The following is an 8428-nucleotide window of genomic DNA, read 5'->3' as shown; positions in this document are numbered from 1 at the left end:
ATGAAATAGTCCATTGGTGTTGGTTCTGTGATTACATTTAGAGACATCATTTCATTGCAAACTGCATTTGGAATTCTAAAGCCATTTTAAAAAGCATCACGTGATGCATTCCATTCCTGCTCAAATACATTTCACTCTTTTTCCCCTCTAAAAAACACCTTATCCATTGTTCATCCCCCATCTTTGCTTAGCAAGTTTACTTAAAAGTGTTTTTGGTGCTACCCTTCCCTGGATTTGGTGCACGGGAGACACACAACAACAGGAGGTGTAAAAACAAACTTTACTGACAAACTTTAGAAGGCCAGAAATTTGGCAAAATTTAAGACAAAGCATTCAATCAAAATAAGGCATTTCACCAGGCTTAGCAAACCCTACCCATCCAACCTTATATACCCTTATTTCAAGGGTTCCATTGGCACTCCAGGGGCTGCATGTGGGGCATTGCTTCAGGTGTATCACGGACTGACAGCCATCCTGGGCTGGACTAGAGGTTCCACAGGTGGAGTGAGACAAAAATAGAAGTATCTCTTACAGATGACACCTTCAGCAGCTCATATTTGTCTATATGGGAAAGCCCACGGCTCCAGCTGCTCAATTACACTCAAACATAATGTGTCCTTGAGAAAGAGGTGTTATCTCAGGTAGCCAGGAATTGACTCATAGAAAACAATAGATTCAAATCAGAAATTGCATCTGCAGCCTAACTGGTTTCTGTACTAGGTTATTGCATGAGCAAAGTGCAGCTTCACATGATGACAGAAACCATCATTTTGACCTTGACTTTTAGAGTAGTTTGAACAGTAGCTTCAGCCGGGCCACAATGAAGTCTTGAATTTAGAAGCGGTCCAGAAATTTAGATTTTTAATTAGAAACAAGCTGAGGATTGTTGCACACCAAAAAGTCCTAAAAATATTATACATTTGTATCATAGGAAGAAAAATTTGCATTTTTCCAGGAAGTTCTGGATTCTAGTTCCTCCTAACTATGCCACCTTTGTCACTGAGAGTAAACTATTTAATTTAAGTAGGAGTATATGCTCTAACTGGAAGATCACACCACACTCCCTACTTTTTCATAATACTTATTTAACTAAGGTACAAATGAATCAATATTTGTAAAATATTTCAACAGCAGCTGAAGTTTTGTCATCTAAATGGAACATAAATTAAATAGGAAATTAAAATTCAACTATTACTCTTGAAGGACACCATCCTTGGCTTAATTTGATAATTTTTTTTCATTCCGTTTACATTTTTCATCTATGTGTGCTTTCTTTGCATTCACAAGACATATAATAAATTACACTTAGTGAACTACTGTAATCTGACCTATTCAGTATTCAGGAGTTTGAATACCTGGTAAGGATAATTTGCAAAAATTAAAGAAGCATATTACTTTCTCCTTCACGTAATGGAGGGTGACATGTAGAAGCAAAAGTGAAGCTAACTGTATGCAGTGGGATGACCCTGGCTGGATGCCAGGCGCCCACCTAAGCCATTCTAGCACTGCCCTCCTTGGTTGCACAGAGGAGAGAAAAACTCTAACAGAAGGCTGGTGGGTTGAGATATGGGCAGGGAGAGATCATTCACCAATTACTGTCATGGGCAAAACAGATTTGACTTGGGGAAAATTACTTTAATTTATTGCCAGTCAAGTCAGAGTAGGGTAATGAGGTATAAAATCAAATCTTAAAAAACACCTTCCCCCGTTCCCTTCCCTTTCTCCTGGGCTCAGCTTCAGATTTTCTTTACCTCCTTCGCTGCAGTGATACAGGAGGAGAGGAATGGGGGCTGCAGTCACAGAATCACACCTTTTCTCTACCCCTTCTTCTGCCCCACACACTTCCCACGGTAGACAGTCCTCCACAAACTTCTCCAACGTGAATCCTTCCCATGAGCTGCTGTTCTTCATGAGCTCCTTTAGTGTGGGTCCTCCCACAGGGTGCAATCCTTCAGGCGCAGGGGTTCTCCCCAGGGTCACAAGGTTCTTGTGACCAGGGGTTCTCCCCAGGGTCACAAATCCTGCCAGCAAATCTCTTCTACAGTCTCTACTCTCTCCACGAGCCACAGGTTCTGGCAGAAGCGTGCTCCAGAGAGGGCTCCCCACAGGGTCACAGCCTCCTTCAGGCATCTGCCTGATCTGGTGTGGGGTCCTCCAAGGGCTGGAGGTGGATCTCTGCTCCACCAGCGACCTCCATAATCTGCAGGGGCATGGCTGCCTCCTCACGATGAACTGCAGGGGAATCTCTGCTCTGGCACCTGGAGCACTTTCTCCCCTTCTTTTCCACTGACCTTGGTATCTGCAAAGCTGTTTTCCTCACATATTCTCACTCTTCCATGTGGCTTCAGTTGTGCAGCAACTTTTTCCCCTTATAAATGTTACCACAGCAGTGCATTGCTGATGGACTCAGCCTTGGCTAGGAGTGGTCCCTCTTGGAGCTGGCTGGCATTGATTCTGTTGGACATGGGGGAAGCTTCTGGTAGCTTCTCACAGAAGGCACACCTGTAGCCCCTTCCACTACCAAAACTTTGACCTGCAAACTCAATACACTGAAATATAACAAATTTGTGTTACTGTCCAGTTTTCTATGTTTTACTGCTGCAATAAAGTGAGAAGTATCAGTTTAATAATTGCTTTCTGTGCAAGGTACCAAATTAGTAGAATTTGAGAATTTTCAGCAAAGGACATCTAGGATAATCAAAGTTATGAACCGGCTTAGGTATGAGAAGTATATGTATGGAGCAGTGAATGCCGTGGAAAATAAGCAAATGTGAGGAAAGAGCTAAGACAACTCTGTTAGTCATCAAGTAATTTGAATAGAATTTTAATAACATACAAAAGCAAATAATGAAGAGTGATTCTGATCAGATATTCATGGTATCCTCCAATACCATGTAAAAAAATGTACTTGGGAAAGTAAGGGATTTATTCTACAATTTGTAACTGAGCTGTAATTACTCTGTAGATTTCTAGTAGATGACAGAGTTGACAAAAATCACTGAAAAAAGACATGGAAGAAGAGTCTGTCTGTGATTATTAATACCGAGATAAGACTCTGTAAGGAATCAACTCACCCAAAAATTACTGGAAGCAGGGAGAGCATCTGTGAAAGTTCACCTTCTTGCATCTCTTGTTCTGATTGTCTCCTTTGGGAATGCTATAGGGTGTCTAAGCAGGCATTGCTCTGACCTGTGAGAGTCAATCCTAAATGGAATTTGGTTCAAAGCTTAATCTGTGATAGAAAACATGCAAGGAAAACTCAAAACACTTGAATTTCTCAGGTCTTTAGTAGGCCTCAGATAAAAAGCCCTTATAGAGGGTACAAAATATAGAGATATTGAGCTTATTTCCAAGCAGTTTTCTATTTTGCCTAAATTACACCATCCGTTATCAGCTAAAATAATGCAATAGAATACCTATCACATGGGTCAATGTCACGATCTGGTTATTAAAAACATTTGAGACATGCCTCTGCCCAAATTTAGGTGTAAATGAGATCATATAACAAAGTCAATGGTACACATTTTTATTAACAGTAAATGTGAGGTAGAGATAAAAAGAAATAGGAAAAAGAGGAGGAATAAGATAGAAAGTATATAGTCACCACCAATTAGAGTCCTTGGCAAGGCTTGAAATTTTGATGTCTGTTGGTCAAAGTGGCAATTGCAGACTGAATAATCTGTCATGTTCTTAGCCTAAATCCCATCACCACGGTGGAGAAAACCCACATTTCACACTGAATGCTGTGGCTCATGAGGCACCTGATGACACTTCAGGAGTCTTTGACGCCTGCTAAGATGTTACAGCTGCCTGTTACATCCCTGGCAGGGGAGTTATGTCATCTGAGTTCACTTGATTGAGGACAGAGACAGTACCTGCTGCACAAAGTTTGCCACTTTCCTTATCTCGTTCAGCAGCCAGCTGCAGCCTGGACAGCTGTGCTCACCCTCTCCACCTGGGCAGGCACTTTGCACATCGGCAGCTCACCCCCTCGATGTTTGAGCCACCAGCCTTCCACCCTCTCTTCCAGTATCACTTGTGGATACATTCCTCTCCCCAGGGGGAGAACTGAAAAAAGAACCACCTTTATCTTATCTCAAGTTCTCAGCACTGTTCAAATTCTAGTTAGTAGGCATATTCAGCAAGGCGTGGGCTTTGGTGGTTGCAGATGAACAGCTGCTTCTTTGCAGTTCACTACAGTGGGCACAAGCCCTCAGATGATCTTAACAATATTTAAGCCATTAACCATTTCAGTCTTTCGCAGTCAACCAATATAATTAAGTAATTAGGTACAATCTATCTCAAGAATTAACAGTTCTGTAGTGACCTCCACTTTCTTTGACCCTTCAAAGAAGGGAAATGTGATGGAAGCTGCATATGCTCACAATAGGGGAAATAACTGATTTTTATCATACAAGAGCCATTGTGTTAATTATGCATCAATTGACTAAGAGTATGCTTATGCCATGGAAGAAGACATTAAAGTTCCCTGTTAAGATTAGAAATAACTGTATGAGACAGGCATTAACACATTATGAAAGTGTGTGCAGACTGATAAAAATTATAGGAATGTACTCATGTATTTGTAATATAATGCAAAAAGATTTTTTTGTCTTAATAATTTAAATATGAAGAAAAATAGTGAAACCTATGATCTAACTTTTCAACTTGAAATTAAAAGGAGCTAAAGAGAAAGCTACTTTTCTTAGTTGTAAATAATTGAATGTAAGACACTTTTCTAAAAGCTAGGCTAGCTGTAAGATCTCTCTAAAAAGATAGAAAATTATAACATCCTAACTGAAAAATATTTTATATTTTCCACACCAAAAGCTCTCCAGTTAATAGTTTTCTTTGTCAGATTTTTGCCCTCCAGGCTGCTTGTGCAGGTCTGGGTCTTGCAAGGTATCCTGGCTGCACAGAGCACCTTGATGAATCAAGTACATAAGAAGAGGTATGAACTGCACTAATGACTGCTTCAGAACATGCTACCACTTCAAAGTGCAGGCAACTTTGCTTTCCCTCCCACACCAGATGACATATCAGAAAGCAAAACTGAAAAACCTTATTGATGAAAGCACCGTTTTATATCTCTATGATTTTTTTTCCCATTAATTTACTTTTATTCCTGGCGGACAGCTGCCTAGATCACAGTCCTCCCTGGGAGCAGTGCTGTCATGACTTCAAAAGTAGTCAGGAAGCTTTGAACTTTAGAAACAGTTATTTCCTTCTTCAGATACCATGAACAAAGATTAAAGAAATAATAAATTATTAGAATTATTATTTATAGCACTTATTACAGTCCCACAGGAAAAAAAAAAATATTTTTTTCAAGTATGGAATAAAACAGCAAAACCAAGTTGATCTGCATACTGACATACTGAACAATGGCCTTCTAATTACATGTACACAAACACATCCACAATGTTATGGTTCATGCTTTCTCCATCTTTCTGCTCTGGGTGACAAAGCTCATCAGGAAGGAGAAAACTCACCATCTACCAGGGTACCCTGACATAGTATTTAGTCTCTTCTTAAGTTCTTTGCTTGTCCTTTTCCGTCTTGAAGACTTGCTAATGCATATGAACGTGAGCAAAAGCTAAGGCAAAGTGATGTGTTTGTCAAAGCAATATTATTTCTGCAGAATGTCTTCTCTCCATGAATGGATATAATTGCCCTCACCAAACTGTTATGATCCAGTTACTAAAATTATTAGAGAGATGCCTCTGCATGAATTAAAGTCCAAACGAGATCATAGGCTGAAGTCAATAGTATGTATTTTATTTAACATTAAATGTGAGGTAGAGAGACAAAGAGAGAGAAAGGAAAAGAGGAGTGGGGGAGACAGAGAGACAGATTAAATAGAAGATATAATCACTCCATGGATCCCAATAGCATCCTGTTGATCCTTTTCTTCTGATCTTTTTGGTGGTGAGGGTCCTGCAAAACACAGAGTTCAATGGATTAATATTATATTTGGGCTGGTTGGGAATGGCCAGGTACCTCCCCTGGCGGGGGGCAAGTTTGCCATTCTTGCAGCAGACTGTGGATCTGTTGCACCATGAGCAGTGCTCTGCTGCAAGGCCTCAGGAATGAGTCTGAGGGAGGCACTTTGGGGGTCTTTGATGATTTGTGAGACCTCCTCAGTTGCCTCTTGTGTGAATTTTCCATGTGTATGTGGCCTTCTCATGGGGGAAAGGAGGGTTATGACTGACTACTCACACAAACAGGTTTACATTCTGCAGTGACTTCCTCTTTTTGTTTCCCTTGAGAGTGGGATTCATTAGTCTTATTTTGACTGTCTGAATGGTGAGGATCTATGCTAATCATCTAGATCTGTTGGAACACAGCAGGAGAAGATGAACTTCCATCAGGAATTGGTTCAGGTGATAAATGGTTCAGGTAATAAAGATAGCTATGTAAGACCTATCTCCATTGACTGAGGGAATCTATTTAGGTCACTGGTGGCTAACTTGGTGTCTAAAGTAAGGAAGATAGACTCCATCCTAAATATAGATTTTGTCACTTAAGGCTACATTAAACAGTCTGTGGTTGGAAGTGCAGGAGTTAGAAGCCATTACCTGTGTGACCAGTCACATGGAAGATGCTTGACCCCAGTGGCACAAAGAGGAGTTTGTTGCTTTGTTAAACATGAATCTGTATCTGCCAGTACCACCATAGCTACTATTCTCCTTCATGCTCAAGAGCACTTTGGCATTAATGTACGACTGACTCAAATGAAAACCCCAGACTACCATCCTGTGATAGCAAGGATAAATGGATTCATGGGCCTTGTTCTTCAGTTATTTTAGGGAAAAGTAACAGGGAGATTTTGCAGGTAATTTCCCCATTTGTATTCAATCCAATTTGTACTGCTGAACCAAGGATAAACAGAGAATGAAATTATAATAATAATTTAATCATAGAATAATTTAGGTTAGAAAAGAACTTTAAGATCATCAAGACCAACTCATAACCCAACTCTTAACTCATAACCCAACACTGCCAAGCCCACCACTAAATCATACCCCTAAGTTCCACATTGACACATCTTTTAAATCTCTCCAAGGATGGTCAGTCCACCTCTTCCTAGGCAGCCTATTCCAGTTGCTGATCATGCATTGAACTACACTTGTTTTGATGGTTTTGAACTCGTAAGGCACCCCAATTGTGCAAGCAAAATTTTGTCCACTCTAAATGAGACAGTAAAATTTGCATAAATACATTTTTAAGATAGGCCAAATCCTGACACTTTTCATTGTGGCTAGTGCTTCCATACTTCATTAACTTTGGAGGATTCGGTGAGATTCCCCAGATATATTCAGCCTTTAAACTGTCATAAATGAAAGAGTTACTGCTCTTCCTTGAGAGCTTAAAAATGCCATTCCAACATAGTTTCATCCTCATATGGCTTAATTTAGAGATACCTCACTGACACTAGCCAGACCTTGGGAAAAGTCAAGAAAATCCATAATTAGATGCAAGGAAAGAGAAAAGGAAGCTGGTTGTCCTACTTAGAGCAACAAAGTGGCAAGCCATTGGTATTTTTATTTTCACTGCATGTCTCACTCAGAGGTTTCAAAGGAAAGACAGCAGGACTGTGTGGTGTCTTACAAGGCACAGCCTCAGGATATGTGAGCAATGCTTCAGATTGGCTTTCTTTGTAATTTGGGAGAGAAAGTAATACTTTTCATGGATGTGTACCTTTTTGTTCTCTTCCCCACCCACATCAGTACTTAGTCTTGTCATTCTCAAGGGTGAGCAGCTTTAAGGGTTTGATTTACATTTTTGCATTTTGATTGTCACCCACTGACAATAACAGAAGTACCATATCAAGCTCAAGTGTGTAAAATGACTGGACATAGTAAAAACAGAGTTCTCTGCCTCTGAAGCACTAACTTGTGGAATTCAGGAATTGTCTGTCCTTTTTGTTGGCCTGCCAGATGATGCAAAATTTAATACTTTTGTACTTTGCTTTGCTCATCTGAGCAGTGCTTACATCCTTTACAATTGCATTGAACTCCAGTGTAGATGTCCATTCAAGAGATGTCACCTAGTTTTAATTTCTTCTGTAAGGTTCCACCTTAACTATATCATCTAAATTTCCTTATCTCATCTTGTTTTTCACCAACATATAGTATTTGATCCTTCCACAATTTGAAACACTGGAGAGACTATTCTCCTGTAAATTTGCCTTAAATCTGCACTCAAGAGTTCCGCACAATTTACCCCATTCCTGGTGCCCTTGAATCAATATTGTTTTGGTATCAAAATCTAAGCAAAGCACCAGGACACCAACTTATTTTATAGGGAACCTCTTACTACAAGCTTGATTTCTTTTTTCCCAACTTCCCTTAATATAGGCAGCAGCAACAACTTCTTATGAGTTTCATGAACCTGAAAGAACCTCTTGGACTTCTTCCAGGAGGCA

This window comes from Agelaius phoeniceus, chromosome 4 (assembly GCF_051311805.1).
Source record: "Agelaius phoeniceus isolate bAgePho1 chromosome 4, bAgePho1.hap1, whole genome shotgun sequence".
Classification (NCBI taxonomy): Eukaryota; Metazoa; Chordata; class Aves; order Passeriformes; family Icteridae; genus Agelaius; species Agelaius phoeniceus.
Note: the sequence above shows the minus strand (reverse complement) of the source record.